The sequence below is a fragment of the Magnolia sinica genome, chromosome 2, assembly GCF_029962835.1.
Source record: "Magnolia sinica isolate HGM2019 chromosome 2, MsV1, whole genome shotgun sequence".
Classification (NCBI taxonomy): domain Eukaryota; kingdom Viridiplantae; phylum Streptophyta; class Magnoliopsida; order Magnoliales; family Magnoliaceae; genus Magnolia; species Magnolia sinica.
Window position 1 is genome coordinate 44,712,957 of NC_080574.1, and position 22,403 is coordinate 44,735,359.

At 39.9% G+C, this 22,403-nt stretch overlaps 1 pseudogene; it reads right to left on the reverse strand.

Moving 5' to 3' along the window:
• Nucleotides 1-22,403, reverse strand: part of LOC131237064 (protein DETOXIFICATION 45, chloroplastic-like) — an 88,504-nt pseudogene that overhangs the window by 25,005 nt on the left and 41,096 nt on the right.

Consider the following 22,403-nt stretch of genomic DNA (forward strand, 5'->3'; position numbering starts at 1 on the left):
TGCCCCAAACTATGGAAGTGTGTAATTGGAATTGATCCATAAGAGGTGAATCACTTGGAGCCCTAAAAACTAATCCTTAGAAAATGCACAAAATACTAGGAACTTGATTATGTGAAATTTTAGCTCTATCTAAATTCTCCAATCACCTGCAACAAGATGATGTCATTAATAGGATGTATCAATGTTCCAAATATTAGTGATATTAAAGATAATATCACCGATATTATTGGTATTGCCAGCCTTGCAATACCGAAACCCCTGGAAACTGCGATATTTCCCTGTTGGGGATAATATCGCCGAAAGGGCCAATAAATCAATACAATGTCAATACAATGAAAATATCACCACATGCTCATTTGTTTAAATAGCTAGTGTCAGCCACACTAGCAATATTATTGCCGACACCACTTCTCATAGAAATATAGTCGTTCATGTAATAATACTTGAAATTAAAAAAATAATAATAAAATAGAAAATACATTCATTTGAGAGATTGTTTTAGGGGGATCAGTTGGGTGGTGGATTTCGACTTACCTATCTGATTTTTCTTAGCAAGAAGCTTCAATTTGGGGGAGATTCAAGCGACGATGGGACGGATCTTCAAAGGTGAGTTTTTTTTTTTTTTTTTTTGCAAAAATATTTATTTTTCATAAGATTTGAGGTTTGATTTCAAAAATACTTTTCTTAAGATTTGAGGTTTGATTTCAACCCAAATCTATATCTATGCATGATTCCCATGCATTGACATGAACTTGAGTTGAAAATCTCAACATTTGAGGTTCAAATTTGGGAAATTTTTGAGGAAATCTCATTTTTCCCCATTTTCTCCTCTAAAATTACTGATTGAGGGCCCATATGTTATTATGTTGATGAAAGTTGGTCAATCTATCCATTCATGTAAATTTTCTGATATTTCAGAAAATTTTAATTATTTAAAATTTTAAAAATAATTAAAAAAATCTACTTTACTTGGAAAGTTAACTATTTGTTTTGTTTTATTTCTTTTTTATTCATGGTTGGATGTTGATGGTTGATATGGTTCATTTTTTTAGATATATATTATATTTTCAAATTTTTTTTAAAATATGATAAATAAAAAATATGTTTATTTAAAAAATATTTTTCATTTCAAAATCAATTTTTACATGGATGTAAGGTTATATGATATATTTATGAGTGGATGGATGCATATTTTGAGGAATGGAGACATGCATGTACTATGTAATGAATGCATACTGCATGTATGTTTGTCTGCATGGATGGATGGAAGGACAGATGGATGGGTGGATGATGGATCAAGCATTATATATTTAAGTATGTACATACACATGGATGGATGGTTGGATCATTCATATACATATATATGTATGCATGGATGGATAGGTTTGAGGAATAGCCAGATAGGTATGCTTTTCATTCCCTTTAGTCTTCGGATGTCTTAACTATTGTTTATTACCTACATTTGTATGATATGAACTTATTTTGCTTACTATTGCACTGGCCTTTTACGACAACACATGGTTTAGGGCCGTATTAAATGGAAACTTATTATGTGTGGTTCTTTTCTTCTTCTTTTTTCAAATTTGTTATTCCTAATGATGTAAACATGTGTCTTTTAGCATCTCTTTTTATTTATTTATTATTTTTTTTAGAGAGCTTGATTACTCTTTCCTCTCACAACCTTTATTTATAATCATTCAGGATACAAAGCGACAATCCCAAATTAAATACAATACAACCATAATCCAATCATTTGCTCTCGCCGTTCGCTATCCCCTTCATCTATATGGTTCTTTGTAATTTTTTTAGTTTTTTAGAGAGCTTGCTCTCCTCTCACAACCTTTATTTATAATCATTCAGGATACAAAGAGATCATCCCAAATTAAATACAATACAATCATAATCCAATCAAATGAAATACAAAAGATATTCTCTAGTATGGTGGACTCCATGTACACTAATAAGATGGTGTACTACATTTACACACCGCAAACACACGGATTTGGAGAATGTTTTTCTGTATTTCAGACAACCCTAAAGGGTTGAATATATAGAGTTTTACAACAACTATACAAGGTAAGATGATAAATACAAAATCTTCTATACAAGGAATGTGGGCTGTCTAACATCCCCCCTCAAACTAATGCTTGTCATCAACAAGTAATAGCTTGCTAACTAGAAATGAGTAGGGTGCAGACGTGAGGGACTTCGTGAAAATGTCAGCAAGCTAATCATGAGATGTGACATGTGGTAGCGATATGATCCGAGATTGAAACTTCTCACGGATGAAGTGACAGTCAACTTCAATATGCTTTGTCCGTTTATGAAAAACTGGATTTGAGGCAATCTGAATGACACTTAGATTATCTACATGGAGTGGAGTAGGATCTTGCAGATGAACACCCAAGTCAGAAAGAAGTCCACGTAACCAAATAATCTCACTACAAGCTGCTGACATTGCTCTATACTCGGCTTCTGTACTTGATTTAGAAACAGTGGTCTGCTTCTTACATTTCCAAGAGATGAGAGAAGTGCCGAGAAAAACACAGTAGCCAGTGGTAGACCTACGTGTAAGAGTACAACCAGCCCAGTTAGCATCTGAATAAGCACGAAGGTCCAGAGGAGCCGTGGAGGAGAAGAACAGAGATCGATTCAGAGTTCCACGTAGATACCGTAAGATGCGCAATACTGCAGTCATATGAAGGGTTCGAGGAGCAGAAACAAATTGGCTGACAACTTGGACCGCATAGGCAATATCAAGACAAGTCATTATTAAGTAAACCAAACTCCCAACCGAACGACGGTATAAGGTGAGATCCGCAAGGAGTGTACCATCGTCACGGCCATATTGAACATTAAGTTTCAAGGGAGTCTAAACTGTCTTCTGATCCGTTAAGGAGGCCAAGGCAAGAAGATCCTTGGTATATTTATGCTGGCTGACCAGGATTCCACGTATAGAATGCGAAAATTCAAATCCAAGAAAGTATGTCAGATTACCCAAGTCCTTCATCTTGAAGGATGACTTCAGAACTTCCTTTGAAGCCGAGATGCCAGTATCATCGCTACCAGTCAGAAGTAGGTCATCAACATATACGAGAACAATGACAATTCCATGCTCAGAGGTGCGCAAGAATAATGATGGATCATGACCACTTTGAGTAAAGCCAGCTCCTGTAACAACATCATGAAAACGTTGGAACCATGCCCGAGGAGCTTGTTTGAGACCATATAGGGCTTTCTTTAAGCGACAGACTTTATTGGCATGGATTAAAGATCCAGGAGGAGGTTTCAAATAGACTGTTTCTTGGAGATCTCAATGAAGAAAAGCATTTTTCACGTCCATCTAAGTGAGGGGCCAAGAGCGAACTGATGATACTGCTAGAAGAGTGCGAACAGTTTTCATCTTGGCCACAGGAGCGAATGTCTAATCATAATCAATTCCGTATTCCTGTTTGTATCCCTGAGCGACAAGCCGAGCTTTGTATCGATCCAATGAGTTGTCAGACTTAAGCTTCACAGAATAAATCCATTTACTGCCAATTAATTGGTGGTCAGGAGGTCGAGTAACAATGTCCCACATATGGTTATCATCTAATGCTGTAAGTTCTTCTGCCATAGCCTTCTTCCAACAATCATGACTGGCTGCCTGATGATATGAAGTAGGAATAGATACAGTATCCAGGGTAGTATTCATGGCAGACAGAGTATATCAAGCGATCAGGCTGTCGATGTTTACGAGTAGAACAATGTACCAAGATAAGATCTGGATCGGTTACAGGTACAGCAGGTGCGAGAGTAGTGGGTGATAGATCTGTACGTGGTCGTCGTGAATAAACCTGCAATGGACAAGAAGGTGGACTCGATGCAATCAGAATGTCAGGAAAAATAGTAAGACCAAGAGAGTTTGGTGTGAGTGAAGGAGGACCAGATGAATGGAAGGCAATATGCTTAAGAAAAACAACATGTCGTGACTCCCATACACGACGAGAGACCGGGTCATAGCAACGAAAGCCCTTCTGAGTTTCTCCAAATCCTAAATACATAAATTTTACTGATTTTGGGGAAAGTTTGTTACGTTCACGTGAAGCGAAATGAACATAACATACACAACCAAAAACACGAAATGTGGAATATGTAGGAAGAGAACTGGTGAGAATAAAGTAGGGAGATTTACTATTCAGAACTGTGGTTGGCAACCGATTAATCAAGTAGATTGAATGCATCATAGCTTCCACCCAGAAGGAACGAGGAACACTCATAGCTGTCATTAAGGTATTGACAGTTTCAACAATATGGCGATTTTTGCGTTTAGCCACCCCATTCTGTTGTGGAGTATCAGAACAGGTGGTCTAATGAGTAATCCCATGACCCTGAAGATATGTACGAAAATTGGTGGAGAGATACTCTCCCCCTGAGTTAGAGCGAAGAGTTTGGATTTTTACTTGAAATTGTGTGTCCACCATAGAATGAAATATTTTGAATTTTTCAAACACCTGTGACTTAGAGTGCAGAAAGTAAATCCAGGTGTAACGGGTGAAATCATCAATGAATATAACATAATATCGTAGTCCAGAGAGAGACATAATTGGGGAAGGGCCCCAGACATCCGTATGCACCAGTTCAAACATAGATGATGATTTTGTAGTACTTAGAGGAAAGGGAATACACTTACTTTTTGAAAGGCAACAAGAAGAACAAGAATAATCCAAACCACTTTTATTAAGAGAAATATTCCCTAACATGCCAGAAGAAAAGAGCTGAATCAAACGATCAGAATGTGGATGACCCAGGCGAAAGCGCCAGAGTTTCCACATTTTATTTGTCGAACAAATATCCGAGGAAGAGGGAGAGAAGAAACAACGAGCTGGAGTAACTGATGAGTGAAAGTCCAGCACGTACAAACATCCATGCCGCCTACCCTTCCCAAGTACCTTCCCCATTGCCAGATCCTGCACAAAACAACAATTTGGAAGAAATATGACTACGTAGTTATTGGATGTAAGTTGACCAACTGAAATTAAATTTAAGGAGAGTTTAGGGATATGAAAAACATCACCAAGGGTAAACTAGCGATGGTCAGAAGGAGAGAAAGTTAACGAACCAACGGACTAAATTGGTAATTTAGTTCCATCTACAGTAGAAATAGCTTGATTGCCAGTGTAGGGACGAATATTACGAAGATGGGATACATCACCAGTCATATGATTTGAAGCACCAGAATCGAAGAACCATGGTGAAGTGTAATGCCCTGAAAATCGGGGGTCGAGCAAAAGTCCAACTCTTGAGTTCCATCGCATCACTTATGCAACATATTTAATGATGATTAAATGTTATCTGTGTTAGTGCATTAATCATGAGTGGGATTATACCAAAACAGTAATTCATACTCCAGATCAATTCATATAACGCAAGCGGAAGACTGAAAAATGTATATAAACGTATATGAACCAAAAAGATCACGATCGGTCTCCAGAGTATGAATACATCACTGAGTCACCATATACATGTAATCATCCAAATAGTTCAACTACAAAAATAAACCCTGTAGCCCCATCGATCCGAATGGCCTACGCGAAACCCCCAGAGAACTGCATACATGAGAACTCGTCCTGATCATCATAGAAATCAAGCTCCGCCTCCTGAGTCGCATCATCATCTGCAACTAAGACAGAGTCTGGTGGGTGTTCAGAACACCATCCCAGAACGTGGGAGTGAGTGATCAACTCAGTGGAACAATAAAGCAAAGGTTAACATGTTATCAATTCAGTTAAGTAGTAATGATAACGCAATACAAGCAAACATCCCTAAGTACTGTGATTAATGCAAGAATGATATGAATAATGATGCATGCCCTCGCTTATGCACCCTCAGCGACTTCATCTTACGATCGCGCATGCAACACTGCCACAGTGCTTGACCTGCTATGCCAAACGCACGCGTAATGCGGTGCATGAGCATGATTACCAAGTTCTTATTAGTCCTTTTCACACAGCATGATTGGGAAGCTAAGGTACCTCCCTTATATCAATTTCCAAACAATGATCCATTCTAAGGTCGTCAATCCTAGTAAATCTCATACGATGATACGGTTCTAGGTCGTTGCAAAGGGCTCGTCACCTTATCAGTGCAGGCCTAGTGTACTCCTATTGCTACGTAAGGGCTCGTCGCCTCTACGCAGTCTTAGTGTACGCTCGAGGTCACTACAAAGGGCTCGTCACCTTATCAGTGTAGGCCGACAGCTCGAATACAATGTCCCATACCACCGTATTCGGCTCACGAGTCTGAGTTACTCACTGGTCACTACGGGGAGGCTCATCACCCCAGCGTAGGCCGACAGCTCGACCACGGTGTCCCATACCACCATGCCCGGCTCATGAGTCTTAGCGGATCGAGGTACCAAGGTTAAAGGGATTTTCACTGGTGAGTTTGGTACCTTAGATTCAAGAAGTAGCGTCCATACATGGTGAACATACAATAGGGTCAATCGGGTTACTTGACGAGCTCGATTAATACGAGCGCACGTTGAGTTAATCGACATGAAGTGCGTAAGCACTCCGTGTGGCGTAACCACTGCCGACATCCCAAGTATGGCTCGGATCCATCGATCATGTCCTATGTGGCGAGACAACCCTAGCCACCAATCAGAACCTGTTACCGATTACATGGACTATTTCATAGTCTCACACACATTCAATTATAACGGATAATCATACAAGCTAATCAGAACATTAATGGATCAACAATTCCAATCATACAAGCATGTGAGCATTGATGGATTTCAACTTAAACATGAATTCACACATAAGCAGTGTCTAAGTACAACAGACAAAGAATGTAAGCTGCATGGAGGAAATCATACAAATCGTTAAGGTAGTTGAGAATCTCTTCTCAACGCCCATAAAAAGTACAATATATTACACACTGATTCATTCAGACATTTCTACAAACACTTAGACTACATATTCCAACATACATGACGTATGTTGGTGATAGCAAGTATTAGGACAAATCCTTTCGCCAAGGAGTTGTTACACATACAACGAGCACAAACACACGACAATTTATCATGGCAAACACATGTTCAAATTTCATACGTATACGATACTTTCTACATATACATGGAATACACAAATCTCAATATAGTTCATATATATTAGAAACGCAATACAAACAACGCATTTTGCATGTGAAATTGCACCCACATCAGTACTAAACCATTAACTGACACTGAAAGCCTTGAAAACTATAACCTATACGTTTATAGTCCGCACCTTTCGCCGGTAGACTTGTAATGAACTCAGTTTAAAGCTAAGTCTTTGTCTACGGCAGATTTGGCAACTTATAGGATAAATTAGGTTAGCTATTTAATAACCTACACTATCAGAAACTCTAAAACAAATTAGGGTAAGGTTTTCTTACCTAAGAACGGGATTGGTATCGCCCGTATAGCGATCCAGTAGTGATGAATAAGCATGGGAAGAGGCAGGGCAGAATACCAGGAATCTTCTCCAAGTTCTCTCTCACTTTCTCTCTCTTTACTCTCTTCTCTCTCCTAGGGTTTTTCTCAAATTCGTATGGAGTGAATGAGAGGGTTTAAGGTCCTTATATAGGCCCAGATTTGATGGAAATGGCCCCAGGGACAAGGTATACTTAGGTTATATCCAAATACGGACTGTTCCGGTCCAACGGAGCACTTCTAGTGGCCCCTTTTCCACGTGCGGTCGGACGTAAGCTCCCTGACCATGGATCTAGGTCAGGCTGAGTTTTCGTACCAATCGGATTTACAGATCAGCCGTGGCGGACCAGTTTCAGTTCAGCGATCACGGTCACTCGATCAGGGCCACAAGTACATCGACATGCGTGGGACATTTCTCCTGATCCGAGGGTGTATTTGAGTCAGATTCTGACGGTCTGAATCCTTATATTTGGTCCGCAAGCGACACGACTCAGATTACTTCAATTCGAATTTTATTTCTAAATATTTTCACGTTTCTCACACTTTTCGCTCCGGGCTCAAGTTGTGCATTTCTAGACACAGTTAAGAATTGATTTCTGATAGGGTTGTCAAGTCCAGTAATGCGGTCATATCCGTATAGTTTCGGGGTAATCAGACTTTCGACGTGCGGTCCAGGTCCGATACGGAGTTTCAAGATGCTCCCGAGAGCAACCGGGTTTAAAGATGGATTCTAGATTTCAGGGTAATGTAGCGTCAATGATTCTACACGTTTTGGGTCTTGCAGATCATATTTAAAGTGATTAGTGCTAATTTCATAAGCATTCTAGTTTCGCACTTGCTAATATTAACCTAATTTCTAAAGGATTTGGCCCTGGGTGATTTCTACCTGAGGTGGTACTCGGGTTTTTGTACGGATCTTTCCGAGACGTTACATGAAGATGCGGTTATACCTAACATACCGGCCGCAGAAAGGGCCTGCACGATCTGCTGGAGCATCACAGGATTTAAAGGTGAGGAAAGACCATCAACAGAACCAGTGGATGCAGTATCACTAACAGAAGGCTTGGAAGAAGTAGGCACAGAAGTAGCAGAAAGAGCACGACCACAGCCATGACCTCGACCACCATGTCCACGACCGAATGAGGATGCGTAGGCACGTGAACGACAGTCCTGAAGACCATGACCAGTCCTTCGACAATACGCGCACCAATCTTTGCACTGAGCGACGACATGTCCCACTTTATTATAGCCGCGACAAGTTAAAGGAGTGGAACCACGGTTTGGTGCAGAGGTGGATACAGTAAGTGCCAGGGCAGATGGTCCCTGAGATGTCCCCTGAGAGAGGACCTGCAGTCGTTGTTCCTCGGCTAACAAATCATTAATAACCTAATTCATTGAAGGAGTTGGGCTATGGTTCAGGAGAGCAGCCCTGCAATGCTCAAATTCCGGACGCAGTTTCATAAGAAACTGTCTTACTTGTGCACTCTCGCTCATTGTGTGGAATATTTTAAAGTCATTTGGGAAGTCAGGATCCATCATAGCCATCTCTGTCCAAATTGTAACCATTATAGAATAGAAAGATTGAATACTTTTGTCACCCTGAGTAAGGTGAATCAGATCTTGTTCCAGGCGGTATAACCTAGCCGCATTACTCTGTTGATATATTCTCTGGAGATGCTCCCACATAGCCTTAGCAGTGCGATGTGGCGTGAGGCCAACAGCTATTAATCGATCGACGGAATCAAGAATCCAGGTAATAATCAGTCCATTTTTCATTTCCTAATTAGTCATTTTGTGGATATCGATGGAAGCGGGAACAGAAACAGATCCATCAATCAGTCCCCACAAGCCACAATCCTTGAGAAAATTTTGAAAGTGGATGGCCCATAGATTATAGTTGGTGCCATCGAAACTACATCGTGGGGCCTCTATACGGGAGTCTTTGTCCATAGATAGGAAAAGATATAAACTACGCCAAGGAAGAAGGTACCTTGCAACAGGAGAGTTGGTTGCAGGCAATAGAACCGCAACAGATCAGAACAGCAATCAGCAAGAGGGTTTATATCACCACCAACAGATCAGAACCATAACTAGCAAACGGCAATAGATCAGAACAACAAAAGGAGGGAGCGCAACAGGGGGGGGAGCCGGATCAGATCAGAACAACAACAGCAGTAGGGGCATGTGCAATAGTAAAAGGATGAGCGCAACAAGGGCTTGCGTAGCAGCAATAGCAAACAGATCGGACATGCGCAGGGCGTGCGCAACAGCAACAGCAAGGGCGAGCGCAGCAGGGGTGTGCGCAGCAGGAGGGGTCGGACGCAGCAGGTGCGACCGCAGCAGGTGTAGCAGGGATCGGATCTGGCGAGCAGGATCGGATCTGACGAGCATAACCAAATCTGATGAGCAGAACGAGATTGTTAATGGAGAGCAGGACCAAATCTGATGTGGATCTGGAAGTTTTTGTGGTCGTACAGGAGGTATAGGCCGCCGGATCTGGAGATGGTAGAGACTGGCCGCAACTACAGCGGGATCTAGAGATGGTTTTTGACAGCGAGCACACTGATGGAGTACAATGGAGATGATGGCAGGTTGCAGAGAAGATGACAGAGCCACCGGAATCAATGGAGGAGGCTGTCGGAATCGTGGACTGCCGGAAATTGAAGAGGGACCACCGGAATCAAAGGAGGAGCGCCGGTTCAGAAACTTGGCTCTGATACCATGTAAACACACGGATTTAGAGAATGTTTTTCTGATTTTCAGACAACCCTAAAGGGTTGAATATATAGAGTTTTACAACGACTATACAAGGTAAGATGATAAATACAAAATCTTCTATACAAGGAATGTGGGCTGTCTAACACACACAGAACTATGTACACTAACATACTCCATAAACAAGCAATGCAATTATCGAAATTTGCTAGGAGAAGAGAAAAGAAGTATCAAATATGATCAGTTTAATTGAATAAAATCAGAGGCGTATTTTATTAGGACTTGGAAGCAGTAAACTGCATAATAACTTCAAACGTAGACTGACACTTGCCCAGACATAATAAAGGTGTTCTTGTATCCTTAAAACCGCAGAAGATGCCTTGAATAGCCAGAGAAAGTACTACTGCAGGAGCACCAAGAGCCCTTAGTGAGAGAAATCTTTGTGCTGGACTGCGCATGGGTGAAGCCTGATCAGAAAATGAGTTTTAGGAAACAGTCCCTCCCTACAAATGAAAAGTCATGTATATGAAAGAAATGAAAATAGCATAAAACTGGAAGGTGAGAAGCGAGAACAACATGCTGGATGAAAGAATGCAGTATCAGAAAACAGTAAAACACCTCTATTAGGTGGCAACCCAAAAATATAGAGAAAAAGGAACTAGCTTGTTGTTATCTTACATAAAAGAAGAATTGATACAGAGGCTTATTAATTCTAATATTCATGTAGACCACACTTCCTCTACACATGGACACATGTCCAGCATGGTGCGCGTGTGCAAGACCCAAGCCATTTATCAAGTGGGCACATTGTGTAAGTTCCCTGGCCCATGAATCAGAATGGTCCACACATTAAATAGGCAACCATAGCCTGACTACTTTGACTTTCCTGCCCACCTGATCAGACTGATTTATGGCCAAGGACACATACAATGGGCCCACCTGATGGATGGCTTGGATCTCCCACATGTAACATTAGGCATATGCAGCTGGGTGTAGAGGGATGGAGCTAAAACATGCGTAGAATAGCAAACCATATGGATACAAATTCAAAAGATGCATAACTTACTAATGGTAAGCCCATCACGTTGAGAAACATTCCAGTGCCCAAGTACAAACCTGCAGCTTCAAGGATACCAATCCCAGCTGCTAAAAACAAGGCAGTAGAGACTGAGGGTAGCTGCATTCTTCTGGTGACTCTTCAAAAAGCGGTTTACCTACACCATTCTCTTCTTGAGAATCCCTATCTGTAGAAAATTCATCCCAAGTTCAGATAGATAAACATAACCCCCTTGTTGAATTGTTCTCCCTATAAATGCAGTAAATTCCATATAAAATTCTTATTGGCAGGAACACATTAGATGTCTATCCAGACTTACCTAAGACATCCCTGTGGGTATTCTTGGCAATGTCTTCAGCCACAAATGACGTTGTGATGCTAAGGAGAGGAATATTAAATAGCCTTGATACGATGTTAAAGATTGAAATTGAAACACCAGCCGAAGCCAACTCCAGGGGACCTTTTGGAAACAACCAAAACAGATAATTGAGATCTCTCTATGTAATGGACAACAAATAGGATTTTCAGGAGATCTTATGCTCAAAAACAAGTTACATTATAACAAATCAAGAATAATACTGCAATGGCTACTCACAGGAGTTGGATATCAACTGCTACAGTCATTCCACATGTGTGTGATCCCCAGGACATTAATCAGGTGGGGCCCATTCTGTATACACTGTGGCCTGAAAATAAGGCCGGTCCAGTCATCAGATGGGCTAGACGTGTATGACGATTCATGGTGTGGACTGTATTTCCATTAACCATCCTTTTTCCCATCATGTGTGACTCACCTGATAACACGATCTGTACAATTTTCTGGCCACCACATATATACAGCAGCTTCACCACCCGCACATGATACATTGGCACGTGTTGAGAGAGTATGATCGGAATTCTACACTTGTGAATAGGGCATTGAGTTTCTCAATAATAAAAAGTACTACGAAATTAGGTTGTGTATCAAGAACTAGGTTCTTAGAGAACTGACGAGAAGAAGCACTCGAAACGGATTGCTTTTCTAATCTATAACAGTATGAAATTGATCTGCTTTTGCAAAATTGAAAGACCAGATTGGCCTATTAGACAAAACCAGTGTTCCATGTCAACTTCGGTATAAATAGACATCTGATGCCTAACTTGGGTTAAATGGGCCACTTCTATTTAAAATATAAAATAATGGGCTGAAAAAATCTCAGGAATTTCTATGACTTAGATAAATCTGTTCCCTTCTTTTAGTGGGTATTGTTTTGGAAATTGTAGTGACTAGGCAGGGGGGAAGCCAATTTGAAAAGCCACCATGTCGCATACAATTACGAACAACTTAAACGGTAATTTGAAAAATAAAAAAAAAAAACAAAGAACCTGACAATCAAAATATCATTCCATAATATTATGTTCCAGCAAAAAAATGATTTGGGACAAAGGCTGTTGTTGATGTCTTAAATCTGATGGTAACAGGGTCTGTCGATGCCATTGACAAACCACTTGATGCCATCGAGCAAACGTCGATGCCATCGACAGGTGCTAGATTCCATCGAGAAAATCCAGAAAATTCCATGTTTGTTGCTGGCAGTGTTCAAAATATCGGTATTGCACAATGTATCGCACCCTTGGGATACATATACGTATCAGTTATCGGATGGGATATATCATTTGTATCGCGTAATTTATCGCACTTTTTGGGAAACATGGGGAAACATTGGGAAAATAGTTGAATTTTTCAATGAAATTTCAGGGATTATTAAAAAAGACCTTAATACACACTTTTAAATCATAAAGTCTCAAAAAAGAAGTGCACATAATAGGTTTCCTTTGTATAGGGTCCTAAGCTATGCACTATCCGATTGAACTAAGATAACTATATCCAGTATCCACCCCATCCATATCATTTTAGGACATTATGCAAAAAAAATAAATAAAAATAAAAATAAAAATTGAAGCAGATCCAATAATCAGGTAGACCATATCATAGGAAACAATGGTGATTGACCATTAGTAGGCCACACAAGTTTTGGATCAAGATGATAATTGTTTTTTCTCTTCATTCAAACTTATGTGAAGTTATCAGCAAATTGGATGCCTAACAAAATATAGGGAAAATTAAGGTGCACCTTAAGAAGTTTTTAATGGTACCATGTTCAACTACCACTGTTTCCTTGAGTATAGTCCACCTGATAATTGGATCTTCTTAATTATTGGGATCATGTTGTAAAATGATCTGAAAAAATGGATGGACAGAGTGGATACAAAATACACACGTCAAGTTGGGCCCCACAGTAGGGGTTGTTCAGTCTTGAGTGAGGTTCCATTCCCTCACCGTACTTAAATACGCTATTATAGTACTGAGTAAACTTTGTTGGGCCCACCGTGAATGTACATGGTTTATCCACATTGTCCATCCATTTTTACAGCTCATTTTAGGGGTTGAGCACAAATTTGAAACATATCCAAAGCTCAAATGGGCCATACCGCAGGAAACAATAGGAATAATGATTTCCACTGTTGAAACCTTCCTAAGGCCTACAGTGATGTTTATTTCTCATCCAACATGTTCATAAGATCACAAAGACACAGATGAAGGAAAAGATCAAATATCAACTTGATTCAAAACTTCTTTGGCCCCCAAGGATTTTTTAATGGTAGACGTTCAATTCGCACTGTTTACTTTGGTGTCGTCCACTTGAGCTTTGGATATGCTTCATTTTTTGGGCTAAAAGCATAAAATTATATGGTAAAATGGATGGACGAAGTGGATAAAATACATGAATTACAATGGGCCCCACAAAATTTACTCAATACACTAGTCACTACGTGATCCACTTCCCACCACATTGCAAAGGTGGGCGCTGACGCTCCTCCAACTTGAGTTGTATGAACGGTTCAAAGTTAAATGGGCCCCACAATAATTTATTTATTATATCTATACCGTTCATGCATTTGGAGAGATCATTTTAGATCATGAGCCCAAAAATGAGTCATATCCAAAGCTCAAGTGGACCACACCACAAATAGCAGTGGGGACTAATTCTCACCATTAAAACATTCGTAGGGCCCACCATAACGTTTATTTTTCATCCAATCTGTTCATTAGGTCACACAGATCTGGATGAAGAGGAAAAACAAATATCATATCGATCCAAAATTTTTGTGACCCCCAAAAGGGTTTCAATGGTAGACGTTCAATCTCCCACTGCTGTTTGCAGTGTGGTCCACTTGATCTTTGGATCTGCCTTATTTTTCGGTTCAAGCCTTACGACGAGTGGACGAACAACATACCTCATGATGGGACCCACGAACTCGGTGACGTCAACACACCAGTTAGGTCGGTGGTGTGCAGTACACCAGCCAACTCGATTCCATAAAAAGGGCTCGAACGTCCTTTTTTTCGAAGCAGAGAGGGTTCTGGCCTCCCAAATCTCACATATCTTCAGATTTCAGCGAAGATTCTCCAGATTTCAATGAGGATTTCCTCAGATTTATTCGGATTTTGACAGATTTCTCTCCCAAATCGGAGATTTTGTTTGCACTAACCTATGAACGAAGCTTCAATTCAAATGGCCCACCAAATGGAAGCTTCCGATCATGGCAATCTTTTGTACAAGTACCGAAATTCACCTGTTGAAAGTTTCTCATTTTAAAAAAAAAAAAAATTTCAGATTTTTTCGAATAATGACGCCGTCCACGTAAATTTATTTTTTATTTTTACTTTCTTGGTCTCTTTTGAAGGGTATCATGTCGTTGGACTGCGATATCAATAATATTGGCTGATCGTATCGAAATTTTGAACACTGGTTGCTAGAACGTTTTAGTGTTGCTACTTGATGCCATCGAAGTAAGTTCGATGCCATTAACAGATCCTTAATTCGTGGTCAATGCCATCGAAGTCCCATCGAAGATGCACATAGAATTGCGTTAAGTGCGGAATTTGTTTCCTATTACGTTTGTGATGGTATGTATATCACTTTGTGTAATCGGGATTAGGGTAACAGAGAGGGCTTTCCAATTCGTTCCTAAGGGTTTCAAGGGCATAGCTGGGCTTGTGAAGTGGATTCGAGGCTTGTTCGAATCAGTACACTCTATCCCTTGTAATTTCTGCTTTCATAGTGCATTACTCGTCGCTTTGTGCCGTGGTTTTTTCCCGTAAGGGTTTTTCCACGTTAAAATTCGGATTGTTATTGTTTAGACTTGGTTGTGTGATTGTGTGTGCTTTGCTTGATTCGTCTTTGGGTGTTTCCACTGTTTCTAACAAGTGATATCAGAGCTAACGTTGGGATGCAGATCGAATTTGAAAGCAAGGTATCAATGGCATCTAACCCGAACTTCGATGCAGAAAAATACTCAGGCAAAAATAATTTTGAACTATGGAAAGTTAAGATGAACGGTATCCTAGTTCAGCAAGGATCAGACGAAGTTCTCCTTGAAAAGCGACCATAATCTATGACAGAAGATGAATGGGACAAGATGGATAAGAAAGCTAGAACCTCTATCCAATTTTGTTTAATGGATGAGGTCTTCTATAATGTCATGAGAGAGAAAACTGCAGCAAGTACATGGGCGAAATTAAAGAATATATATGCGAAGAAATATCTTAAGAATCGTTTGTACTTGAAGATACGGTTGTTCAATCTAAAGATGGCGGAGGAGGCTGACGTTAAAACCCACATTAGTAACTTCAATAGCTTGATTTGCAAATTGTTGGATGTGGAGAAAATGATGAAAGATGATGATCAGGTATGTATATTGTTGAATTCTCTCTCAGCATCGTATGAGTCATTCAAGGACTCTGTGCACTGGTAGAACGACCATTAGTGTCGAGACCATTATCTCATCTCTTCAGTCGAAGGCGATGAGAAAGAAAAGCAGTGATGTGGGTGCTCCTACAGATGCACTGGATATGAGAGGGCGAAATTCTGTGAGGGACAATGTATCTTCACAATCGAGGTCCAAACCAAGGGCAATGACAAAGACAAGTTGAAGTGCTGGAATTGTGGCATGTCAGGGCACATGAAGAAGGATTGCCAAAATCCTGAGTCAAAAAAGGAGAATTCATTTAGTTCTTCCAGGGAAGCCAACATGCAGAATCCAGTGAGAAAATGAACAGCAGTGACGTGCAAACCGCATCAAAATCTAGGTACTTCGACGAAGAATGGATTTTAGATACAGGGGCTTTGTATCACATAACCCCTCATCAGAGTTGGTTCACCAGTTATAGTGAGTGCGATGGTGGCCAGGTGTTCATGGGCAATGATAATGCCTGTAAAGTGGTGGGCGTTGGATCGGTGCACATCAAGATGTTTGATGGCATGGAGCGTATATTGACTGAAATTAGACACATTCCTGATTTGAGGAAGACTCTGATATCTCTGGGAGCACTCGAGGCACTAAGGTGCAAATTCACCGGGTTTGATCTTATCCTTGAAGTTTCAAAAGGGACACTCATAGTCATGAAGGCACAAAAGAATGGAAACCTTTACAGGTTGATCGGGAGAAATTTATCGGGTAGAGTTGCAGCGTGTGTAACGGATTCCACATCTGCATGTATGTGGCATGCATGCTTGGGCCACATGAGCAAGCGAGGCATGAAGGTAGTTTCTAATCGTTGTGTAATTACAGTTTTTAAAAGTATTCATTTTAGTATATGCGAGCATTGTATATATGGTTAACAGTTAGGGTTGCCTTTTAAGTCTAGGAAACATGTTTGTAAGGAGGTTCTTGATTATGTTCATTCTAATGTATGGGGGTCGTCGCTTGTGGTTTCTGGTAGAGGGTCGTCATGGTTTGTCATCTTCATTGATGGTGGGGAATTCATTTTTAGAAAATTCAATTGGTTTTGTAAAAATGAATGGATCATTAGGCACAAACAGTGCACCACACACCATATCAGAATGATGTGACCAGTGTTCGTAATATTGATACTATCGGCCAATACTATCGTTATCGCAGCCCAGCGATACGAAACCCCTCAAAAGTCTCTCGAAAATTTTTTTATAAAAAAAATCTTGAAATCTGGTGTATCATGCGATATATCGCAAGATGTCACAAAATATCGTGAGATATCACCAATATCAATTATGTATCGTAGGATAATGCTTGATGTTCCAGATTTTTGCTTGATTTTATATGCGTTATCACAGGCGACATCTCTTCTCATCCAGAAAGTTTTTTTTTTTTTTTTTTAAAAAACATCTCCTCTCATCCAGAAATTGCAATATATATATATATAGAGAGAGAGAGAGAGTGAGAGAGAGAGACAATATATATATATATATAGAAAAATTTTATCTTACCTTTGTGATCTACTTGAGGTGGCTTTCGATTGGATTTGGGGGGCCGCAATAGACATCCCCGGATCATGTAAGAGAAACCATAAGACTTTTTTTGTTCGAAGATAATTATTCTGGGAGGAAATTGTATTTCCGCCGAGGATTATGGGATTTCGGTTGGGATTTGCCAAATAAAAATATTTTCGAAGAATTTTCGATGGATTAGGGTTATAGACTTGTGACCGTCTTTGATAGAGAAGAGAGTCTTTCAAACTCTCTCTCTATCTCTCGGTCTTTAAGTCGGATAGCGTGCTAAGTTACTCCGTACGCTCTATCGTACTGAGTAAACTCAGTTGGGCCCCCCTTGAATGTATATGGACTATCCACGCCATCCATCCATTTTTCCATCTAATTTAAGGGGTTGATCCCAAAAATGAAGCATATCCAAAGATCAAGTGATTCATACCACAGGAAACAGTGGGTATAATGATTTCCATCATTGAAACCTTGCTAGGCCCCACAGTGATGTTTATTTGTCATCCAACCTGTTCATGAGATCATAAAGACATGGATGAACAGTAAACACAAATATAAGCTTGATCCAAAACTTCTATGGCCCCTAAGAAATTTTCAACAGTAGACGTTCAAATCAACTGTTTCCCGTGGAGTGGCCCATTTGAACATTTTATATGATTTGTTTTTGGGCTAAACTACTAAAATTATCTAGGAAAATGGATGGACGGAGCGGATAAAATAAATAAATCAAGGTGGACCACACAAAGTTTAGTCAGTACGCTAAGTGTAGTGAGTTACACACTACGCAATCCGCTTCCCTTTAAGTTAGGGAGTGGATTAGGTGTTACGCAGGTAACAACTGAGTGGGTGTTAACCTCACCATGTGGGGCCCATCTTGATGAGTTTTTTAATATCCACACTGCCCATTTGTTTTCTCAGATCATTTAAGGGTGTTATGATATAACTTAATCATATTCAAATCTTGAGTGGACTAGACCATTGGAAAAAGTTGTGAATCACCATTAAAAGCATTTTTTTATGCCATAAAAGTTTTGGGTGAATCTAATCTTTGAATTTTCCCTTCATTCACTATAATGACCTGAGATTTTGGTGCACTTGCATGCATGTGCATGTTGGAAATTATACAGATTAATATATTTCTGTATAATGTGGAAACCGAAAATTGCAAAATAATCAGAAATCAGGACAGGTTGAAGCACATCTAAAACGTTGTCCTTAAAGCGTTATTTGCCCCTACTCAAGTGAATTGAGTATGCTGATAGGTTACAGGCAAACAGCTTCTAGGATACGATGAGCCTGGTGTGGGTTTGCGTTCAGCAAACACGAAAGCCCACCAAATAAAACTCAATTACACACTTTCTGGCAGTATTACAGTATAAAGGAAAATTCCCAAGAGTAGAAGAAAAGAAGAGAAAAATAGTTTCGACTTCTGCACAGGTCAGTTCAAATCTTTAGCCACTGGTTCAGTTGAACCATCCTAGACCACACCGCTAGTCTGTTCTTCAAGCTAAGGTTTAAGCCTTGCTACATTGCTGGAAACACTAGAATATATGAGTGGAGAGGGGTTGGCTGTCTCAGTTCGTATGGGTTTGTTGGAGTGAGTTGAGATGGTTTGGAAACCCATCCAGGTCCTCCTTTTATAGGCTATGGTGGCTAGGGGGTTATGGTCCAGAGACTTAAATTCCATTAAGCCATTTCTGGCTATTAAAAAACAAGCCATTTTATGGCCGTTTTTTCACTGTTGTGCATGAGCCATTAAGCTGTTGCATGCTGACTGTTGTGAGACAACAGCTAGCCGTTTTCTAGCTGTTGGGCTAGCCATGCAGCAGTTACAGCTGGACTCTACGCTAATGGCTCAGCTGTTACAGTTTCTGTTGCAATAGCTCTTTTCAGTCCCTCTATTTATACTGAGAGATTTCTCTCTTAGTCGTTTAGTCTCTCTGCTAACCAACCACCCGCCCGCGACCCTCTGCGACACGATGCGGACGTGCGAAGTGCAAAGTGCGCCACTAGCGCCTCTATAGCCACACTGCTTCACATGCCCACACCCTCGCACCGAGCCCGAGACCGAGACTGAGCCCGTGCCCGAGCCCGAGCGCGCACACGGGTACGCACTGGCAAGGTCCATAGTCCACGGACTAGGCAGGTAAATATTATAATACTCCACATCCTTCATATAAACCACAGTTTTTTCTCCTCTTTTCCATGTGGGACTATTCCCAAAAACCCACAGAAAAGTGTTTTTCAAAACAACTTTTTATATATTATATATTATTTTAGTATTTGAAATATATTTTATTAAAATCAATATTTTTTGCAACAATCCCCCACTTGATTTTATAAAATTATTTTCTCGGTTAAACAATACTGCCAGAATAATCAGCTTATATGCATAAAGAAAGATAGCTTTCGATTTTAATCTTTCCTTAGTGTAAGTATTTCAAAACTCTGTCGAAATGACTGGTATTGCAGCTTTGAACCATTTATTCCTAGATAACATAATTGAAAATACCACACACATATTCATTATGTGTTTGTTAGAGTTCCCACAATCTTGCTTAGTACAATTAATGGCCATGTGCTTATCCTAATTCGTGAACGATCCCGAGAGAAAACTCCTAACTCTCATGAGAGACGGCACCATCTGTACGTTCATATTGGTGAAATCCTTCCAGTGTCTCCGTTACTTATAAGATACTTATCCTTATAGACTGGATTTCATTAAGAGTTCTAAGACTCAACCCTCTATCGTAATGCTCAGCACTTATCTATTATGGATGAGGTTTTATAATTTAGTGCTGAAAACTTTCCACATGCATATCGATGACTTGTTCTTACCCATTAAACCCAAAATTAGAGATTTTCTGACTTTAGGTTGGGTTACCATCACTAGTGGAACTTTGGTTGAAGAGTTTCAACCCCATCCCTCTAGATGTAGTCTTTACTACCTCTCTCGGTAGAGGTTTAGTGAAAGGATCTGCCAGGTTATTGCTTGATTTCACATAAAAAATAGCAATGATTCCATCTCGAATCAATTGTCTGACACAATCATGTCGAAGACTAATATGTCTAGACTTACCATTATAAGTGCCGCTATAGGCTCTAGTTAATGTGGCTTCACTATCACAATGTAGTGACACAGCCGATATAGGCTTTACACAGAAAGGAATTTCTAATAGAAGATCCCTTAGCCACTCAGCCTCTTTGCCTGTTGCAGCCAGGGCTATAAATTCAAACTCCATAGTTGAATGCGTTATGCAAGTCTGTTTCTTGGATCCCCAAGATACAGTTGCACCTCCTAGGGTGAATATCTACCCTTTAGTAGACTTGTTGTTCCCTGCACTCGATATCCAGCTCGCATCGGTATATCCTTCCAATACAGCAAGAAACTCTGAATAAAATAATCCTAAGTCTTTGGTTGCTTTTAAGTAACTAAGGACTCTTCTTATTGCATTCCAGTGTTCAGTACTGGGGTTACTAGTAAACCGACTAAGTTTACTTACAGCATATGCGATATCAGGTCTAGTGCATTGCATAGCATACATAAGACTCCCTATAAGACTCACATATTCTAATTGTGCAACTATTCTTCCAGTATTTTCTTTTAGTTTAATACTTGGATCAAATGGGGTCTTTGCTTCTTTTATATTTAGATGGTTAAACTTGTTTAGTATCTTCTCAATATAATGAGATTGACACAAAGCATAACTCCCACAATGTTTTTAAACTTTAATACCAAGAATGGTATCAACTTGTCCAAGATCCTTCATTTTAAATACGGAAGATAGAAACCTCTTTGTTTCAGTCACACCTTCCATTTTATTACTTATTATTAATATGTCATCAACATACAAACAAATAATAACGATGTAACTACCATCTACTTTAGAATATATGCATTTCTCAACTACATTATGCATGAAACCATGAGATAGCATTTTGGAATCAAACTTCTCATGCCACTGTTTTGGTGCTTGTTTTAATCCATACAAAGATTTGACTAATCTACATACTTTGTTTTCATTTCCTGGTAGAATGAATCCTTCAGGTTGTTCCATAGATACCTCCTCGTTGAGGTCACCATTCAGGAATGCGGTCCTTACATCCATTTGGTGGATGTGAAGATGATGTATGGAAGCTAGCGCAAATAATATCCTAATGGATGTTATCTTAGCTACAGGAGAGTATGTGTCAAAGTAATTTATCCCTTCTTTTTGTCTAAAACCCTTAGCTACTAGTCGAGCTTTAAAGGTTTGGATAGTCCCATCAGTGTGATATTTCTTCCTAAATACCCACTTACAACCTATGGGTCTAGAACATGGAGGTAAGTTAACTAGTTCCCATGTTTGATTTGATAGTATAGATTCCATTTCATCGTTTATAGCTTCTTTCCAGAAAGCTGAGTCTCTAGAGGATATGGCCTCTTTATATGTTTTAGGATCATCTTCTATAGTCATTACTATAGGTATTTTTCTTATAACATTTTCTCTTTCTCCTTCTACAAGATGGAAAATGACATGTTGTGAGTCTATACAGTCATCTCCTAGACTCTTCTGTATTCTTGTCCTTTGACTCCTACAAGGCTCAATAGGAGCTTCCACTATCTGTGGAGCTGTGCTATCTGGTTCTCTATTAGGAGTTTGGAATTCATTATCCTTTGACTCCAAGGATAGTGAGTTCTCAAAGAACTCAACATCTCTTGATTCTATGATTGTATTAGACTCTATGTCTAGAAGTCTATAAGCTTTACTATTTTGTGCATATCCTACGAAGGCGCACTTAATAGCTCTTGGTCCTAACTTAGTTCTTTTTGGATCAGGGGTTCTGCAATATGCAAGACACCCCCACACTTTTAGATATCCTAGGTTAGGTT